The sequence below is a fragment of the Protopterus annectens genome, chromosome 16.part0 (assembly GCF_019279795.1).
Source record: "Protopterus annectens isolate FY-2018-M chromosome 16.part0, PAN1.0, whole genome shotgun sequence".
Classification (NCBI taxonomy): domain Eukaryota; kingdom Metazoa; phylum Chordata; order Ceratodontiformes; family Protopteridae; genus Protopterus; species Protopterus annectens.
In genome coordinates, this window is record NC_056750.1 from 80275432 (window position 1) to 80297807 (window position 22376).

A 22376-nucleotide genomic window follows, 5' to 3' on the forward strand; every position below is an offset into this window, starting at 1 on the left:
AACAACCCTCTTTTCTGTACTAACCATTCATTCAATTGTTTGAAATAAATACACAGAAGTATTGCATCTGTGGAACAACAGCTAAAAGTAATTGGTCCAAGATCATTTTAAAAATCCTGTTGGGAACAATATGGGTGAAAGTTCACCAATTATTTCTTTTTTTTCTGCATTATCAGAAAGAACAAAAAAGAAAAAAAAAATCAGTGCACACCACCAATAGTGCTTTAGTGATATAATGGTTAGCATTAAATATTTGCATTTGTCGATCAGGGATGTACACCTGGGAAGATCTAATTTTCAGTGGAATCCTGAGGAGAAAAGCTTCAGAAGCAATATGGTACATCACATCAATAACACTTTTGAAATATCATGAGATAATATACATTATGATTCACAGTGGCATGAAATGATAAAATAATATGCATTGTATATAGACAACAAATAGTAGTCAGATATAGAAATTGTTGTAAAAGTTATTTGAGAATATTTAACTGAAATATATGTATATGCATAATATGAGCAACTGAGGAAATATGTCCCATAGCATGACTTGATAATAGACCAAATAAAAATACAGTTAATTGTACCAACAAAGTCTATGAAACACTTTTGATTTTCAGAGAGTTAATGAGCTTCAGCATGACAAATGTGTCTAGTACATATATAATGATATGTACATGTAATATATGTAATATGTACTACATATGACAAATGTGTCTAGTACATATATAATGATATGTATATGTAATATATGTAATATGTACTACATATGACAAATATGTCTAGTACATATATAATGATATGTATATGTAATATATGTAATATGTACTACATATGACAAATGTGTCTAGTACATATATAATGATATGTATATGTAATATATGTAGTATGTACTACATAGGACAAATGTGTCTAGTACATATATAATGATATGTATATGTAATATATGTAATATGTACTACATATGACAAATGTGTCTAGTACATATATAATGATATGTATATGTAATATATGTAATATGTACTACATAGGACAAATGTGTCTAGTACATATATAATGATATGTATATGTAATATATGTAATATGTACTACATAGGACAAATGTGTCTAGTACATATATAATGATATGTATATGTAATATATGTAATATGTACTACATAGGACAAATGTGTCTAGTACATATATAATGATATGTATATGTAATATATGTAATATGTACTACATAGGACAAATGTGTCTAGTACATATATAATGATATGTATATGTAATATATGTAATATGTACTACATAGGACAAATGTGTCTAGTACATATATAATGATATGTATATGTAATATATGTAATATGTACTACATAGGACAAATGTGTCTAGTACATATATAATGATATGTATATGTAATATATGTAATATGTACTACATAGGACAAATGTGTCTAGTACATATATAATGATATGTATATGTAATATATGTAATATGTACTACATAGGACAAATGTGTCTAGTACATATATAATGATATGTATATGTAATATATGTAATATGTACTACATAGGACAAATGTGTCTAGTACATATATAATGATATGTATATGTAATATATGTAATATGTACTACATAGGACAAATGTGTCTAGTACATATATAATGATATGTATATGTAATATATGTAATATGTACTACATAGGACAAATGTGTCTAGTACATATATAATGATATGTATATGTAATATATGTAATATGTACTACATAGGACAAATATGTCTAGTACATATATAATGATATGTACATGTAATATATGTAATATGTACTACATAGGACAAATATGTCTAGTACATATATAATGATATGTATATGTAATATATGTAATATGTACTACATATGACAAATGTGTCTAGTACATATATAATGATATGTATATGTAATATATGTAATATGTACTACATAGGACAAATGTGTCTAGTACATATATAATGATATGTACATGTAATATATGTAATATGTACTACATATGACAAATATGTCTAGTACATATATAATGATATGTACATGTAATATATGTAATATGTACTACATATGACAAATATGTCTAGTACACTGAGTAAATATGCAAAGATAAGGAGATGCAAATAACTTTCCAGACAGAACAGTAAACTCAAGAATGACTAGTTTAGAGAACTGCGTTTGTGATCCTTTTTTGTGGGCAGGGCAAATGCCCCCATTCTTGGTTTAATGTCTCCATTCTGATTATTTAGAATATTTAAAGGATGCACTGATTTGCAAAACAAACTAAATGTTTAACAAATAAGCTAATCTTTTTTTCCATAAAAATATGCCTTTTAATCAAACCAGGGTGTTTTCAGTGTTTCATTTATCCAACATAAAAGAGCAATTGCAATGTGCAGGACAGCTTTTGTTTCTACAGTGTGATGATTCATTGTTTTAAGTTGTTGGCAGGTATCTGAAATAAATGACAGCAATACTCATTAGCTGGCTCTAGTTTTGAACACTTTCCCACATAATGTTAACTGGAGTTAAAGCCTTGCCATGAGCAGTTATTTTTAGTTTTAGACAGCTGCAGAGTTGATTTTTTATGTCTGCTTAATGCACAAGTAGCATTGCATACTGGATTTCCATATCGTATTAACACTTACCCAGTTACTATTGAGTTCCCATGGCTGTTGGAACATAATGTATATATTTACTATACTTTATAAAGATATTTGCTGAGGACACAATAGAACTCCTGCCTTTGTATGAGACACTAAGCTGAGGCCACATCTGTCTGACTTGGTGGTAGCTCAGGTAGTATGAGACACTAAGCTGAGGTCACATCTGTCTGACTTGGTGGTAGCTCAGATAGTATGAGGCACTAAGCTGAGGCCACATCTGTCTGACTTGGTGGTAGCTCAGATAGTATGAGACACTAAGCTGAGGCCACATCTGTCTGACTTGGTGGTAGCTCAGATAGTATGAGACACTAAGCTGAGGCCACATCTGTCTGACTTGGTGGTAGCTCAGGTAGTATGAGACACTAAGCTGAGGCCACATCTGTCTGACTTGGTGGTAGCTCAGGTAGTATGAGACACTAAGCTGAGGCCACATCTGTCTGACTTGGTGGTAGCTCAGATAGTATGAGACACTAAGCTGAGGCCACATCTGTCTGACTTGGTGGTAGCTCAGGTAGTATGAAACACTAAGCTGAGGCCACATCTGTCTGACTTGGTGGTAGCTCAGATAGTATGAGACACTAAGCTGAGGCCACATCTGTCTGACTTGGTGGTAGCTCAGGTAGTATGAGACACTAAGCTGAGGCCACATCTGTCTGACTTGGTGGTAGCTCAGATCCCACGGCACTTAATGAAAACAGTAGGGAGAGTCCCCAGTGCTGTGGCCAAATTTCCTCCAAATCAGTGTGAATACCACCATTGATGTCCCCTGAAAAGTGGCCATTACCCAAGTGGGACTAATCCATTTAACAAAGTGTATAAGAAATAGAATAGTCCTTATAGCACTTAGGCCATCTCTTTTATTTTTATTTTCCTTATAATTCTATTCAGTCTGGGTACAACTGACGAGCAAAGTAGCAGCCAGGAGTACATTATAGAAATAAATATAAATGAAGGGTAAAACAAAAATGTGAATCAAATGACATCCATTTTTGTCCAGTCTTATAAGGAGCAATGTAACAATCAGTCCGGCGATAATAAAAAGAAAAAGTGAAACATCTTTGCAGTCACAAGACAAATCAGTAGCACATAGTATTATTTAACAAAGAAGAATCTAGAAACTAGCGCAATGATAAATTCCCACCCTCCCCATCTCACAAAAAGGCACATGGCAATAACTAATGCAAGGTTCTTTATTGTTAGTGTACGCTCATGGAATCCTCCCGTGCAAGAGTTATTTATTACGTATACTTTATGACTTAAAAAAATGTTTATAGATAGGGCAGTTTTTGGAACAGAAATACAAGTAAAATTTATTTGCTTCTTCCCTAACTTTGGCAACCATAAAATCAGTTGAATCTATTAAATAATAATCTGTTGTAGCAAGGACTTATTCCAAATAACACCAAAACAGTACAGTTGTGGTATGTGCAGAATAATGGATGTCTATGTGACAGTTTAGATTTTATAAATATATTGCATGTTAGTGGACAGGAATGTACACAGACATATTACAAATGATCAGAGCAGCACTGTCATGCCCCTGCATTGGCCCAGTAATTAAAGAGCCTCAATCCTTACCACTAGCACCAGTGAGGGACGTACACATTGGGAGGATGACAAGTACATACACAGTAAAGTATATTTTCCCTTAAGAGCACACAGAGATCACAGTCAGTCTTGGGCAGGTTTCTCCCTCTTTCTCCATATCCACAGTAAGACTCCCCACTGGCACAGCTATAGGGTTAAGATCTCAGTCAAAACTTCCAGCACACTCTCTGTCCAACCAGTGCTTCATGGCCATTCTCAAGTAGCTGACACACACACGCTTTGAGATTTGATTTATATACAAACACACACACACACACACACACACACACACACACACACACACACACACACACACACACACACACACACTCCTGGGGAAGGCTGGCACAGGTTTACTAGCTATGCCCCCTTCTGCCCAGACTATAAGGTAATTATCACTGCCACCAACCCCTACTTATCAGTTAGTTACGTCCCTTACAAAGGGTGACCAACCCTACTGTGTAATATTACTATTATCCAAATGGTAAGTGTAACCAAGACTAAGGCTATTTAGGAGTGGCCTGTACAGTCACCAAATACATATGCAAGTACACTAAGAGCTTAAATATGTCTCACAAATATCAGCCACAAAGATAGGTTTAAATATATTTAAATATATTTAATAATAAATAATAAATGAACAAGATAATACTCAATCAACACAGTAACGTCAAAGTTCAGAATCACAGGAAATATTTTAAAACAACATTGCAGGACAGTCTCAAATAAATACAGAAAACATCTAAACTAATCTTTACTATATTCATATCTATATCTAAGAGAAATGATTGTACCCTAGACTTACTTACAGAGCAAGGCAGATGCAGAATTGCTCAATGGATGTTTCTAGGTCCAAGACAAGATACAAAATGCCCAGTCTTTCTCTGAGAGAGTTCTTAAATTACTATCAAACATTACTGTTGGGCCAACTTGGATGACATCACTCTTTGCCACCTGCCTTCAGTTCCCAGGCTAACAGATACCAACAGAATTTTATCATCTCTGTCTGAGAAGTACATATCGCTCAGATGCACAGCTGCTAGGAAGCAATAAAGCACTTTACATTTTAAACCTAGTAATTAAAATTACTTTCAAGGCAATAGAAAATGTCTAGCTCTAGACCTTGTGTCGGCACTGAGCTAAAACTGAGCGACAAAATAATCATAAAACATTTGGATTTCAACTGAATATAAATCATCCTGGATTCTGTACAAAAGATTCCTGGATGATATTATAATTGTTTGGACAGCAGGGTTAGATAAGTTAGATGAATTTATAAAATATATTAATAATACTACCTGCTTTCTAAAATTCACTCACAAGATATCTGAAAATAAAATGATATATTTGGATCTGGAAATGTATAAAGCGGGCAATAAATTTGAAACCAAAATACATAGGAAGGAAACCTTCTGTAATTCCTATTTGCACTATGAAAGTGCCCATCCTAAACACTGCAAAAAAAACATAGTCAAAGGGCAGTTTGTCCGAGGGAGCAGGATGACTAGTTCAGATTTTGATTTTAAGAATGAATGTGATTTACTAGAAAATATGTTCAAAGAAAGGGGTTATCCTGTGCCATTTATTAAAGGAATTAGAAAAGAAGTGGAGAAAGGATGACAAGATAGATTTACCCCCATATATTGTAGTAAAGGGACGGATGAAATAAGGAAAGAAAGAGAAGGTGACATGGACTCAAATTATGAGAAATGTACTAATGGTGAGGATTTTACTAGGGCTTTGGTCCTAGAATATAATGGCCTGAACAATGGAGTTAGAAACATATTTTTCAGAGAATGGAATAGATTTACAGCATTAACATATATATATAACATATATAACATAACATTATAATATAATATAACATTATATATATAACAATAGAGGGTATGGACAATATCCCTAGGAAGGTTATATACAAGAATTCCCGAAGTTTAGGCAACATCGTAGAGACTAAAAGTGGTTATAGGAAAAACAATAACAATATTAAAAAAGGTACATATAAGTGTGGACGTTGTAGACAATGTTGTCATGTTTTGAACAAGGAGGGACTTCTCTTAGAGAGTAGAAACAAATGGATATATAGCCCAGACTATTTCAACTGTGAGTCTATGGGTATAATATACCTAGCTGTTTGTGAAGCTTGTAATTCCTTCTATATAGGGAAGACGGAGAGAGCTCTCCAAAGAAGAATTTACGAACATATGTACGATATATTGACTGGTAAAGAAAGCAATGCACTTTACAAACACAGTAAAATATGTAGGGAATATAAATATAAATTTTTAATAATTGAACAAGTTAAAAAAGATATCAGGGGTGGTCCCTGGGAAGACAGAGTGGAATATAGAGAGCTGTGGTGGCAGTTGTCCTTGAACTCAGATAAATTTCCAGGATTAAATGACAAAATATCTATACTGCCACTTCTTAGGTTAAGAGCAGCTAAATTATAGGTAAAGTTGTAATAAAGGCATTTCACAACTAGATGTCACTACATACGTTCATTTTTATATATGGTTCCTTTTATATGTAATTCATTTATTTATTTCTGTTAATATTGCAATGAGATCATGCTTTATTCATACATTTGGTTTTAAATTAATTTATCAATGTTTTTTAAAACAGAGTTTTTTTATAAATTAATCATAAAATTGTATTTAAGGAAAGATTTTTAATATTGATAGGTAATAAGATGAAGAAAATAAATATGTATTAGGTACAAAATTTTAAAATTAAATATATATGTTTTTTTAAAGTTTTTTACACTTTGCACACATATCCTAGCTTCCTGGAACAGGTCCTAATGTATAGTTAAGAAAAGGAATTGGCGTTTAATTATTTAATTGATCAAATGAGTTAATAGATGGTATTATAAAAAGGAGAGTTGGAAGTGTACTGGTCATCTGATGAAGTCGATTAACTTGACGAAAACGCTGTGTGTTCAATGATTTTTGTAAAAGGCGTTAATGGTGGTTTTATTTCCCGTTCATCATCTTTGGTTTGAATAAACTTTCACTTTGAGGAGCTGAGTCCTGCGATCTCGCTTATTGCTTTTGGTTCCGAGTTTCAACTTATTTTCTTGAAGTTTTGCAAGTTAACTCTGTATGTTCCAGCTTCTACTATTAAACTATACATTTGCACAGGTATATAGTTTATATACATTTTTGTTCTTTTCCAGCAGGGAACACTATGGTTGCATTCTTGAAGCTCAGTACTTAACATACAGTTCTGTATAAATCATAGTAATATTCACCAATGACACAGAATTATTTACAAAATTCCAGCTAGCTAGGCTGGTGACATCACAACCCCCCCCCCCCCCCACGAACACTCAAGATAGTTTTTCAAGTGCCCCTTGAGAAACATTGCATGACAGGGTTGAGCCTATCTGGGAATACCTCACCCCATTCCCTGTCTTGATAGCCCATCTGCGTTGGCATTGCTAACCCCACTGCAGTGTTGGATTGTCATATCATATGCTTGCAGACCTAGGCTTCACCTTATTAACTTGGCATTTTGCTGGCTGGCACGATGTTGCCATGTTAAGGGATTGTGATCTGTAACTACAGTGAATGTCCTTCCATACAGATAAGGCTGAAGTTTCTGCAGTGCCCACACTATGGCTAGGCATTCCTTTTTTACACCTCCATAGCATTCCTCCCTGGGTTTGAGCCTACGACTAAGATATACCACAGGGAGCTCTTCTCTCTCTGAGGAAACCTGGCTAAGTACAGCCCACACCCCATGGTTTAAAGCATCCACCTGCACAACAAATTATTTGCTGTAATCTGGACTGGCTAACACAAGGAGTCCTCCCAAAGCTCCTTTAAGCTTCTGCAATGCCTGCACATATGCTGGGGTCCACACTACCTCATCTGGCTTGTTTTTCCTTGTCAAGTCTGTGAGGAGAGCAGTTATGGTACTATAAAAGGGGACACACTTTCTGTAGTACTCTGATGACCCAAAAAATGCCCTCACCTGCTTTTTGGTAAAAGGGGCAGGCCATGCCTGAATGTCTTCCACTTTGGCCGGTTCAGGCCTGATCTTACCATCCCTACTCTATATCCCAGGTAGGAGATCTCTACCATACCCACCTGACATTTGCTGGGGTTAATGGTTTACTCTGCCCTCTGTAGACTGCCCAGCACCTCCCTGACATGCTGAAGGTGCTCTGGCCAGGAATGGCTGTAGATGGCAATATCATCTAGGTAAGCAAGGGCAAACCCTCCTGCTCCTGCTAGGATATGATCTACCAGCCTCTGGAAAGTCTATGGGGCATTTTTATCCCAAAGGACATCTTTGTGAACTCATACAAGCCATAAGGAGTCACAGAGGCTGACCTCTCTCTAGCACTGGGAGCCAAGGTCACCTACCAGTAACCATTGGTAAGAGCAATGGTGGTAAGGTACTTAGCCCCCCCTCCCCCAGCTGATCTAAGACTTCATCTGTCCTAGGCATGGGGTAAGCATCTGACTCTGTGTGACTAATTTCCTGTAGTCCACACAGAACCTGGTGCTGCCACCCTTCTTTGGGACCAACACCACTGGGGAGGCCCAGGGACTACTGGACTCCTGACTTACCCCTAGTTCCAACATTTCCTGTATCTCCTCCCTCAAAGTCTGTTTGACTCTTTCAGGCACCCTATAAGTGGCCTGCTTAATAGGCCTTTGGGGTCCTGTATTCACATGGTGCTGCACCAAGTGGGTGCACCCTGGTTTCCCAGTAAACATCATCCCAAACTCCTGTAACACTGGTCATATTTCTCAAACCTGGGTAGGGGATAGCTGCTGGACATTGCTACCCCATCCACTGAGGTGTTAGTCCAAGCCTCATTGAGATCAGTCACGAGATCCCCCTCAGACTCCTCCTGCAATCCACTGCAAATACTCAGCACAACAGCCTCTCTATCATGGTAAGGTTTCATCATGTTAACATGGTACAACTTGCACCCCTGCCTAGCAGTTCTACCATGCAGTTAACATCACTGACCTTCCTTACTACCTTATAGCATCCCTCCCAGGCTGCCTGCAGCTTGTTGTGTCTGACAGGAATGAGAACCATTACCTGCTGCCCCACAGTATACTCTCTAGCTTGAGCATTCCTGTCATACCAGACCTTTTTCTGCTGCTGGGCTTCTGCCAGATTCTCCTGGGGCAAGCCCATGGGTTTTCTGAGCTTTGTCCTAAGGTTTAGGACACAAGCCACAACAGATTCCTTGTGGGATTCACACTCAGCCTCCCACTCATCTTGAATCAAATCTAGAGGTCCCCTCACCCTGTGCCCATACAGCAACTCAAAGGATGAAAAACCTGTGGATTCCTGGGGAACTTCTCTGTAGGCTAACAACAGATGGGGAAAATATTTGTCCCAGTCCCTCTTAAACTGGTCTGCAAATCCCTGTAGCATCATCTTGAATGTAGTGTTTAACTGCTCAACAAGACCATTAGTCTGGGAATGGTAGGGGTGTTCTTTAGGTGCTTCACCCCACAGTACTTCCACAGACAAGCCAGCAGGTCTGACATGAAATTGGCACCTCTGTCAGTCAGTATTTCTTTTGGAAAAACCTACCCTGCTGAAAATCTCTAACAAAGTATTTGCCACCTTTTCTGCATCAGTTGAGGACAGAGCCACTGCCTCAGGGTATCTGATAACATAATCTACTACCACTAGGATATACTTTTTCCCTGTGGAACTTGGGGTACTCAGAGGCCCCACAATATTCATAGATACCCTCTGAAATGGCTCCTCAATCACAGGAAAGACATCAAAATAGCTTTCACCTTGTCTCCTGCCTTGCCTACATTTTGGCACTGCTCACAGGCCCTGCAGCACCCTGTTACATCTCTGGAAATCCCAGGATAATAAAAGTTCTGCATAATACATCTCTTTGCACCTTTTATGCCCAAATGACCTGCAAAGGGAATATCATGGGCTATGGCTAGAAGTGCCAGATGGTAGGCTTTGGGCACTACCAACTGCTGTATTCTCTCACCCTCTAGCCCTCCCTCAGGGTTCCACTCTCTATTCAGTAACCCTTTGTCCCAGTATACAGATTCCCCATTCCCTTGAGAATCAGATGCCTCACTAGTTACCTGCCTCAGATCTTGTAATGTAGGGTCTGAGAGCAGAGCCTGTCTCGACTCTCTCTTTGTAACCCTTCCCAGCTCCCCTTCCACAGGAAGTCTGGCATCCTCTGACAGTGATGCCCCAATTTCAGCCTAGGTACTACTACTACTCACCACTGCCCTTGCAGTCACTCTGCCCAAGGGAACATCAGTACCCACAAGCAGCTGTGGCTCACATTCAGTTTCACTGCTACAGGGTAGCTCCCTCCCTAAAGTAACCACCACATCAGTCCTGGATTCAAGTCTGTGGTCTGTATGGGCTCCCCCCAGGCTACCAGACCCACATGCTTGTCTCCAAACCTGACTGCATGTAACTGCATGCACTCAATGTACTGTATTATTTAAATCATTCCCTATCAGGACATCTGCAGGGATATCCTCAAACACACTTACTTGCTGACTTCCTTTTCCACCCTCCCAGTCAAGGTGAACCTAGCCAAAGGTATTTGGAATGGGGTCCCCTCCTAAAGCTCTGACTGGAATAGACTGCCCAAGCAAATAATGCTCCACTGTAACCATTTCAGGATTCACAATGGTTAGGTCAGAGGCTGTGTCTCTCTCTTAGCCATGGCCTGTCAGAGGCTGTGTCTCTCTCTTAGCCATGGCCTCTTTCCCGTTCACTAAGATAGGATATAACCTATTGTGGTAGTTTGGTACACTTGTCTTGAGACAACCTACTGTCGGCATTTTGTCATTCCCACTTACTGGCTCTCCCACCTTTTGTTCCCCACCTTACCCCCATGGACATCTATATGCTAAGTAAACAAAAAAATGAGTGCCCCAAGCTTTGCTATGCTCTCTTCATCAATTTATTGCAATAACAAGTAAAAACATAGCATAAAACAAGGCTCCATTGACAGTGACGTTGCTTTTAAGTCCAAGAAAGTTTTTGTAAACACAAAACCACCAGTAATCCAGAGTAGTCAGTATTACTGTTTCTTAAAAACACCAGCGCAGTTCTTTTTAAAAAGCAGGTGAAGAATACCTGTCGTACTGTTTAAGTCCAAAGTCCAAAGCAATTATTGTAAAAGCAAAGCATCATTAACCAAAACAAGTTTAAATCAAAGATAGTTTAAATCAGTTCACTCCTCTGTTTTTATTTCAGGTCCTAACCAGTCAGGTGATGCCAAAGGCAGCCCCATTTAAAGGGATAAAACACATTCTACATATCCCTTTCTTTCCACCCTAATAAAAATATAAATGTGTGTAGTTTGTAGCAAATAATTTTATAAATACATTATAAGGTGTTAAAAATCTGTAATATAAAGGTATTTTTGTTTTATTATTTTATTTTTTATTTTTTGTTTATTATTATTGTCATTTTATGTGTATGATTTTGTTATGCCTTCTAATACTCCTGTCACATTTCCAAGGCTTTTAGTCCTAACACACACATTATTTAGCACAGATCATTTAAACCAGGCCAGCTTCCAGCATTCAAGGACAATTGCCATTGGAGTTCCGCTTTTTCCAGTGTAAGACTCCAAGGTCCCCCTCTTTTTTGTTGGTTAACCTGCTCTAAAACCACAGATTTAAATGCGTGGTCTGGGTGCCCTTGAATATGCTTATACAATGCATTAGTTGTCCTTTCTTTCCTCATGTCACATGTATGTTCATATATTGTCTCTTTTAGGATATGCTCAGTTTTCCCTACACAAAAAGTGGGACAGTCCTGGCACATAGCTACATATACCACTCCCTTTGTGGAACAATCAAAATTACCCCTCATCTTTATGTGTCTTCCTGTTATCTTAATCTGTTCAGTTTCCATATCATATTTGCAGTAAGCACACCACCCACATTTTCTCATTATGTTAACAGTTTGTTTATTATAGAGTGAAAATGAAAACTGTTCTGGAATAGGAAGTTTACGAACCAGTGTCCTTAAACGAACTAAATGGGGCAAGTCATAGGATACACTTAGAGCTAAAAGACCTATTTATAGAAAGGTCAATCACATTAGAAGAATACAAATATTTGAACATCCTACATCCCACTGTACCAATCCTTTTTGGAATACCAAAAATCTATAAAAGTTTGGTTAATCCCCCTATGCGTCCAGTAGGGGACTGTAGAGGATCTATTAGTGGGATGTGTTAAGTTTCTGGACCCTAAACTTAAACACCTTTTAGAAGATGAAACACAAATTTGTAAAGATTCGTGGAACTTCTTAAAAAGGATAGGGGAGATAGAATTTAATGAAAATGACATATTAATAACAGTGGATGTGAAGGACCTTTATATGGTGATATTCCATGAACTGGGGGTTACCTGGTTTTGTGACTTTCTCACACGAAAAGGTGTGGAGCAAAGAAACATCAATGTTTATGAACAACTGATTAATATTGTATTAAAAAACAGCTACATTTATTTTGAAGGTGGTTTTTATGTGCAAAAAAATGGAGTATCTGTGGGTTCCCCGATAGGCTCACTATTTGCTAATATGGTGGAATGGGAGTGAAAATATGTAAGGAAGGACCCTTTAAAGACTCCCTAACATTTTATGTAAGATTCTTGCATGATTTGTTTTTTAAATGGAAGGATAGTAAAGAAAATATTCTCGGTTTCATAGATTCTTTTGAACAGAATCACTTGCTTTTTGAAATTTACATCACAGGTGGCAGAAGAGATTATACCATACTTAGAAGTTCTCTCGGAGAAAGGTATAAATAATAAGACATATGTGGCATGTATTTACAGGAAGCCTACATACTCAAACTCTCTCTTACACTACACTAGTCATCATCCCATAAAGCTTAAGAGAGAAGTGGTTAAACACCAATTTGTAAGAGCCGCTAGGATGGTAACAAAGGACGAACATTTTTATAAGAATGTGAAGTGTTAAGAGGCATGTTTGAAAAAGGAGGTTACCCACCAAACTTGATAGATAACTTATACCAAGAAGTAGTGAATAAAAGAAACAGGGGGCATTTTAAGCCTATTTTAAATTCAACATCAATACAAGAGGAGGATGGACCAGTTATTGAAAGGTTAGGTGATAGTAACAAATAAAACAGATTTAAACATGCATTTGTAACAACCTTTGTTATAGAAAGCTATCATATAAGAGGAATAATATAAAATAATTGGTCGGCTGCTGTGGTGCAGCGGTTAGTGTTGTCACCTCACAGCAAGAGGTTCTCCAGTTTGATCCTCGGCTGGGGTGCCTTCTGTGCGGAGTCTGCATGTCCTCCCTATGGCCATGTGGGTGCTCCGGTTTCCTCCTACATCCCAAAGACATGCTGTAAGTAGATTGGAAACTCTAAATTGGCCCTAGGTGTGAGTGTGTGTGTGTGCATTCTGTGGAAGGTTGGGTGCCAGGCTGGCAACTCGACACTGTAAAACTCCACTGCGAATCATGAGCAGACAGGTGATCCGCTGTGGCGACCCCTAACCGGGAAAAGCCGAAAGAAGAAGAAGAATATAAAAGAATTCTTCTATTATTATGGAAGAAGAAACATGTATGATTATTTTAGAGGAAAACTCAATCAAAGTGTACCATAAGGGGGTCACCATGAAACAAATATTGGAGAGGCCTAGAGAAACAAAACAAACTATTAACATAATGAGAAAATGTTGATATGCTTACTGTAAATATGTTCAGGAAACCCAACAAATTAAGATAAGAGGAAGACACATAAATATGAGGGGTAAGTTTGATTGTTCCACAAAGGGAGTGGTATATGTAGCTATGTGCCAGGACTGCCCCACTTTCTATGTTGGAAAAACTGAGCGTACCCTAAAAGAGAGACTATATAAACATGCATATGACATGAGGAAAGAAAGGACAACTAATGCATTGTATAAGCATATTCAAGGGCACCCGGACCACAAATATAAATTTGTGGCTTTAGAGCAAGTTAATCAACAAAAAAGAGGGGGACCTTGGAGTCTTAGACTGGAAAAAGTGGAACTCCAATGGCAACTGTCCTTGAATGCTGGTAGCTGGCCTGGTTTACATTATCTGTGCTCAATAATGTGTGTGTTAAGATTAAAAGCATGGGAAAGCTGAAAGAAGTATTAGAAGGCATAAAAAATCATACACATAAAATGACAATAATAATAAACAAAAAATAAAATAATAAAACAAAAATACCTTTATATTACAGATTTTTAACACCTTATAATGTATTTATAAAATTATTTGCTACAAACTACACACATTTATATTTTTATTAGGGTGGAAAGAAAGGGATATGTAGAATGTGTTTTATCCCTTTAAATGGGGCTGCCTTTGGCATCACCTGACTGGTTAGGACCTGAAATAAAAACAGAGGAGTGAACTGATTTAAACTATCTTTGATTTAAACTTTTTTTGGTTAATGATGCTTTGCTTTTACAATAATTGCTTTGGACTTTGGACTTAAACAGTACGACAGGTATTCTTCACCTGCTTTTTAAAAAGAACTGCGCTGGTGTTTTTAAGAAACAGTAATACTGACTACTCTGGATTACTGGTGGTTTTGTGTTTACAAAAACTTTCTTGGACTTAAAAGCAACGTCACTGTCAACGGAGCCTTGTTTTATGCTATGTTTTTACTTGTTATTGCAATAAATTGATGAAGAGAGCATAGCAAAGCTTGGGGAACTCATTTCTTTTGTTTTGTTTACTTGGTTCCTGTTTGCAGTAACATTTTTTTAACGTCTATATGCTACTTGGCCCGACTGGTTGCATTTAAAACATTTAACCTTTGGTCCTGGATGTGTACCTGGACTATTGGCAGACTCAGTTGGTGCACTGTGGGCTGCCCACCATGGGTTCGCTTAGACCCATGAGCAGCACTGGGTGTCTCTTTCCTGTGAAGTGATGTCCGGCTTGCTAGGTATAGGTCTCCCTTCTTCTCCAACTCATTTGCAGTGGTGCATTGTCGTCAGCTAACCAGATTCTCATGTCCTCAGGAAAAGTTCTAAGGGCTTGTTCCCTCACCAAAAGGTCTGCCAGCCCTTCAAAAGTGGTGAACTGACAGCCACTCACTCACCTATGAAAATAAGAGCTACGTTCAGCAACATATTAACACACACTTTCATATGCCTTGTGTCTATGCTGTGACTAAAGCTGCAATCATGTCTGTTCTAGTCAGGTTGACATGCACCAGTCCTTTAGCCTGGCACATCTCAGCCAACTGGCTCCTTGTCAGCTTGCCATACTCCTCTGCTGACATACTTGCCTGCTCTCCCTGAATAACTAATCTAGCAAAAAATAAAACAATTATGATATGAACTCTGAATGTTCACTCCATGGCTAATTGAGAGTACAAACACCTTCAGTGACCACTGTACACAGGATACCAGAATTCAATAACCACACCACTACAAGCCAATTAATATGTGACGTGGCTAACTCACCACTGTCAACCAATGAGTATATGATGTGGATATCACACCACTGCAAAACAATTAATATGTCATGCCCCTGCAGTGGCCCAGTAATTAAGGAGCCTCAATCCTCACCACCAGCACTAGTGAGGGACGTACACATTGGGAGGATGACAAGTACACACACAGTAAAGTGCAATTTCCCTTAAGAACACACAGAGCTCACAATCAGTCTAGTGCTGGTTTCTGCCTCTTTCTCCAGATCCCCAGTAAGACTCCCCACTGGCTCAGCTATAGGGTTAAGACCTCAGCTGAGGGGTGAAGCTGAGACCTCCAGCACCCTCTCTTTCCAACCAGTGCTTCGTGTCCCTGCCCAAGTAGCTGACACACACACACACACACACACACACACACACACACACACACACACACTTTGAGATTTGATTTCTATACAAACACAGACACACACACACACACACACACACGTGGGAAAGACTGGCACAGGTTTATTAGCTATGCCCCCTTCTGCCCTGATTATGATGTAGTTATCATTGCCACCAACCCTACTTATCAGGTACTTAAAGGCCCTTACAAAGGGTGAGCAATCCTACTGTGTAATGTTACTATTATCCAAATGGTAAGTGTGACCAAGACTAAAGCTATTTAGGAGTGGCCTGTGCAGTGTCACCAAATACATATGCAAGTACTTTAACAGCTAAAATATGCCTCATAACTATCCACCACAAAGATAGGTTTAAATATATTTAATAATAAATAATAAAAGAACAAGACAATACTCAATCAACACAGTAACTACGGAGTTCAGAATCACAGGAAATATTTTAAAACAACATTGCAGGACAGCCTCAAATAAATGCAGAAAACATATAAACTAATCTTTACTATATTCCTATCAATATCTAAAAGATACTATGCCCTAAATAACTTACTTACAGAGCAAAGCAGATGTAGATGAGTGGATGCTCTTGCTAAGTCCAAGACAAAACACAAAGTGCAAAGTCTTTCCCTGAGAGAGTTCTTAAATTACTAATCAACATTACTGCTGGGTTAGCTCAGATGACTTCACTCTTTGTCACCTGAATTCAGTTTCCAAGCTAAACATATACTTAAATTTAACACCTCTGTGACAAAAATAGATATATCTCAGAATTGTGCAGCTGCTAGGAAGCCATAGAGCAATAAAAACAATTTAAATATGAAACCTAGTAATTATTTCTGTTCAAAACAGTAGGAAAACCTCTAGCTCTAGACATTGTGCCTGCACTGAGCTGAATCTGAGAGATAACAGAATTGTTAAACACTTGGATTTGAACTTATTTTCTTGAAGTTTTGCAAGTTATCTCTGTATATTCCAGTTTCTTCTATTAAACATACATTTCCCACAGGTATATAGTTTATATACATTTCTGTTCTTTTCCAGCAGGGTATGCTGTGGTTACATTCTTGAAGCTCAGTACATAACATACAGTTCTGTATAAATCATAGCAATATTTACAAATGACATTGAACTATTTACAAAATTCCAGCTAGCTGGGCTGGTAGCATCATAGGCACTGCAGAATATGCTGAGATATGTGTAAGGTGCCTGCTAACCTGTGCAATATGGAAAGTAGTTTAACTGTGTAATTAGCATGCAGGCAAGACTCTCCACCTAGAACAAGGCGACATGCAGGAATGTTGCAACATATGGTGCAAGTACAAAGCAGTCTTCAATTGACAGATGTATTTGCAAGTTAGCAATTTAAAAGAGAAGTGCATGACTAAAATTGAATGTGTACTTTTTATATAATATTTTAATAATATAGATGGCATATGATGAGGAACTGTCAAAATCAGCCAGTAAAGAGTGGATGTGGATATTCTAAAACAAAATATTTATAAAACGTCAAACAAAACACGATTGTTATCGATGTTTATGTAACAATGCCTTGTGGAATTTTGGAATATTGTGGAATCCATCAAATAACTCAGGAAAAAAAGATGATTGCACATGGCATGTCATATGACCAGCACTGCAATTAGCAGTAATCTAAATTAATATGGGGAGTGAGAGGTGTGTGAGGAGTGCACACAATGTACACTCTGCATGGAATGGGGAGGTTAAGAAAGGAGAACAGGATACAATCAAAGATGGATGATGGATATGGAACAAGAAAAACCCTGGTCAAACAGATGATCAGAGGGTATGGCTAAATTTTGGGGGAGTATATCCCCTTCTTTCTTAGAAGAGAAGAAGGATCCATTATATGTCGATTACAGGCAAGAATGATTGCATAAAAGAGTATCAGAGAACACACAAGACAGTAGTCAGATTAAGGACAAAGGTCCAACACAAATTGATAGGGTGATATACAATACAATACAATATACAGACAGACTGCAAAAGGCAGCAGGAGATGGCACTGATAAAGACAAAGTAGGGGTTCAAAGAAATGTGGGGAGTGGGACATGTGCAACACTAGCAACACATTAAGAGCAAGAAATGGGGGATAAGAAAGAAGAAAGGGGTAACAGTAAAGAAGGGTAAAAGAGAAAGAATAAGACAAAGGCAGTCAGTGGGATGGTCAAAGGGGCATGGAGATATGTGTGGGGAATGCATATAATGCTTACCCATCAAGTAATCAAGGAAACAGGAAACAAGAAGAGAGTATGGGTAAAGATGGAAAACACACATGAAAGAAGGGAGAGGATGATCAGATTGATGGTTGGAGTGGGATGGTTAACTATTTACTTACAGGGACAGGCCCCCTTTTATAGAGAGAGAGAATGGATTAGTTAGTCATTAGTAGATGTGAGAGGATAACTGAGTACCTGAGTAAAAGTCCATAACTGACTACAAACCCCTATCTTTGCAATGTGAGGACAACAAGGAATTCCTAAATAAGCTGAATACTACAAACCCCTATCTTCACAATGTGAGGACAACAAGGAATTCCTAAATAAGCTGAATACTACAAATCCCTATCTTCACAATGTGAGGACAACAAGGAATTCCTAAATAACCTGAATACTACAAACCCCTATCTTTACAATGTGAGGACAACAAGGAATTCCTAAATAAGCTGAATACTACAAACCCCTATCTTTACAATGTGAGGACAACAAGGAATTCCTAAATAAGCTGAATACTACAACCCCCTATTTTCGCAATGTGAGGACAACAAGGAATTCCTAAATAAGCTGAATACTACAAACCCCTATCTTTGCAATGTGAGGACAACAAGGAATTCCTAAATAAGCTGAATACTACAAACCCCTATCTTCGCAATGTGAGGACAACAAGGAATTCCTAAATAAGCTGAATACTACAAACCCCTATCTTCGCAATGTGAGGACAACAAGGAATTCCTAAATAAGCTGAATACTACAAACCCTATCTTCGCAATGTGAGGACAACAAGGAATTCCTAAATAAGCTGAATACTACAAACCCCTATCTTCGCAATGTGAGGACAACAAGGTATTCCTAAATAAGCTGAATACTACAAACCCCTATCTTCGCAATGTGAGGACAACAAGGAATTCCTAAATAAGCTGAATACTACAAACCCCTATCTTCGCAATGTGATGACAACAAGGAATTCCTAAATTAGCTGAATACTACAAACCCCTATCTTCGCAATGTGAGGACAACAAGGAATTCCTAAATAAGCTGAATACTACAAACCCCTATCTTCGCAATGTGAGGACAACAAGGAATTCCTAAATAAGCTGAATACTACAAACCCCTATCTTCAGAATGTGAGGACAACAAGGAATTCCTAAATAAGCTGAATACTACAAACCCTATCTTCGTAATGTGAGGACAACAAGGAATTCCTAAATAAGCTGAATACTACAAACCCCTATCTTCAATGTGAGGACAACAAGGAATTCCTAAATAAGCTGAATACTACAAACCCCTATCTTCGCAATGTGAGGACAACAAGGAATTCCTAAATAAGCTGAATACTACAAACCCCTATCTTCGCAATGTGAGGACAAGGAATTCCTAAATAAGCTGAATACTACAAACCCCTATCTTCGCAATGTGAGGACAACAATGAATTCCTAAATAAGCTGAATACTACAAACCCCTATCTTTACAATGTGAGGACAACAAGGAATTCCAAAATAAGCTGAATACAACAAACCCCTATCTTCGCAATGTGAGGACAAGGAATTCCTAAATAAGCTGAATACTACAAACCCCTATCTTCGCAATGTAAGGACAACAAGGAATTCCTAAATAAGCTGAATACTACAAACCCCTATCTTCGCAATATGAGGACAACAAGGAATTCCTAAATAAGCTGAATACTACAAACCCCTATCTTCGCAATGTGAGGACAACAAGGAATTCCTAAATAAGCTGAATACTACAAACCCCTATCTTCGCAATGTGAGGACAACAAGGAATTCCTAAATTAGCTGAATACTACAAACCCCTATCTTCAGAATGTGAGGACAACAAGGAATTCCTAAATAAGCTGAATACTACAAACCCCTATCTTCGCAATGTGAGGACAACAAGGAATTCCTAAATAAGCTGAATACTACAAACCCCTATCTTCGCAATGTGAGGACAACAAGGAATTCCTAAATAAGCTGAATACTACAAACCCCTATCTTCGCAATGTGAGGACAACAAGGAATTCCTAAATAAGCTGAATACTACAAACCCCTATCTTCGCAATGTGAGGACAACAAGGAATTCCTAAATAAGCTGAATACTACAAACCCCTATCTTCGCAATGTGAGGACAACAAGGAATTCCTAAATAAGCTGAATACTACAAACCCCTATCTTCGCAATGTGAGGTCAAGGAATTCCTAAATAAGCTGAATACTACAAACCCCTATCTTCGCAATGTGAGGACAACAAGGAATTCCTAAATAAGCTGAATACTACAAACCCCTATCTTTACAAAGTGAGGACAACAAGGAATAACTAAATAAGCTGAATACTACAAACCCCTATCTTTACAATGTGAGGACAACAAGGAATTCCAAAATAAGCTGAATACAACAAACCCCTATCTTTACAATGTGAGGACAACAAGGAATTCCTAAATAAGCTGAATGTCTACTTCAGCAGATTCGAGGAATGGAACAGAACAACAGCAAAGAAAATGCCCATCGGCCATAACAAGAAAAAGTTCACCCTCAATCCAGCTTATGTCCAGAGGACACTGCACAGAGTTAACCCAAGAAAAGTGGCTGGGCCTGACAACATTCTAGGGTGAGTGTTCAGGGACTGTGCAGTCCAACTAACAAATGTCCTCACAGATATCTTCAATAACTCTCTGAGTTAGCAAATTGTTCCAAAATGCTTCAAGGACACGACAATCATTCCATTACCACCATCTTGCCTAAATGACTACCACCCTGTAGCCCTCACCTCATCAGTGTCGAAGTGCTTTGAAAGTCTGGTCAAGGACACCATAATAACTGGGCTGCCTGCTTATCTTGACCCTCTGCAATTTCCTTACTGAGCAAACCACACTACGGCAGATGCCATCTCTCTAGCACTCCATCTATTGCTGAAACACCTTGAACATAAAAACACCTACACAAGGGTACTATTCATCAACTTCAGCTCTTCTTTTAACATGGTCACTCCCCTTCATCTGGTAATGAAGCTACTCCAACTATGCATCAACACTCCACTTTGTAACTCGATTCCTGACTTTCTCACAGACAGACCTCAGAAAGTGTGTGCAGGAAATAACTCCTCAGATAGTATCACTCAACACTGGAGTCCCACAAGGATGTGCAATAAGTCCCTTGGTGTTCACCCTGTTAGCCTAGTACACACCTATGAACCTAAAGGCCCCAAATTGTTATTAGTGTAGAACACATCTTTAAACCAAAAGGCTCTAAATTCCATTAGCCTAGTATACAGCTATGAACCTTTAGGCCCTAATAGTCATTAGCCTAGTACACACATACAAACCTACATGCACTAATGGTCATTAGCCTAGTACACACCTATGAACCTAAAGACCCTAATGGTCATTAGCCTAGTACACACCTATGTACATAAAGGCCCTAATGGTCATTAACATAGTACATACCTATGAACCGAAAGTCCCTTATGGCCAATAGCTTAGGAAACACCTATGAACCTTAAGGCCCTAATGGTCATTAGCTTAGTACACACCTATGATCCTAAAGACCCTAATGGCCATTAGCCTAGTGCACACCTATGAATCTAAAGGCCCTAATAGTCATTAGCCTACTACACACCTATGAACCTAAAGGCCCTAATGGCAATTGCCTAGAACACACTTTTAAACCTAAAGGCCCTAATGGTCATTAGCCTAGTACACACCTATGAACCTAACAGCCCTAATGTTCATTAGCTTAGTACACACCTATGGACCTAAAGGTTGTAATGGTCAGTAGCATAGTACACACCTATAAACCTAAAGGTCCTAATGGTCATTAGCCTAGTACAACCTATGAACCTAAAGACCCTAATGGTCATTAGCCTAGTATACACCTATGAAACTAAAAGCCCTAATGGCCATTGGCCTAGTACACACCTATGAACCTAAATGCCCAGTGGTGATTAGCCTAGCACACACCTATGAACCTGAAAGGCGAAAATGGTCATTAGCCTAGTACACATATATGAACCTACAGGTCATAATGGTCATTAGCCTAGTACACCCCTATGGAG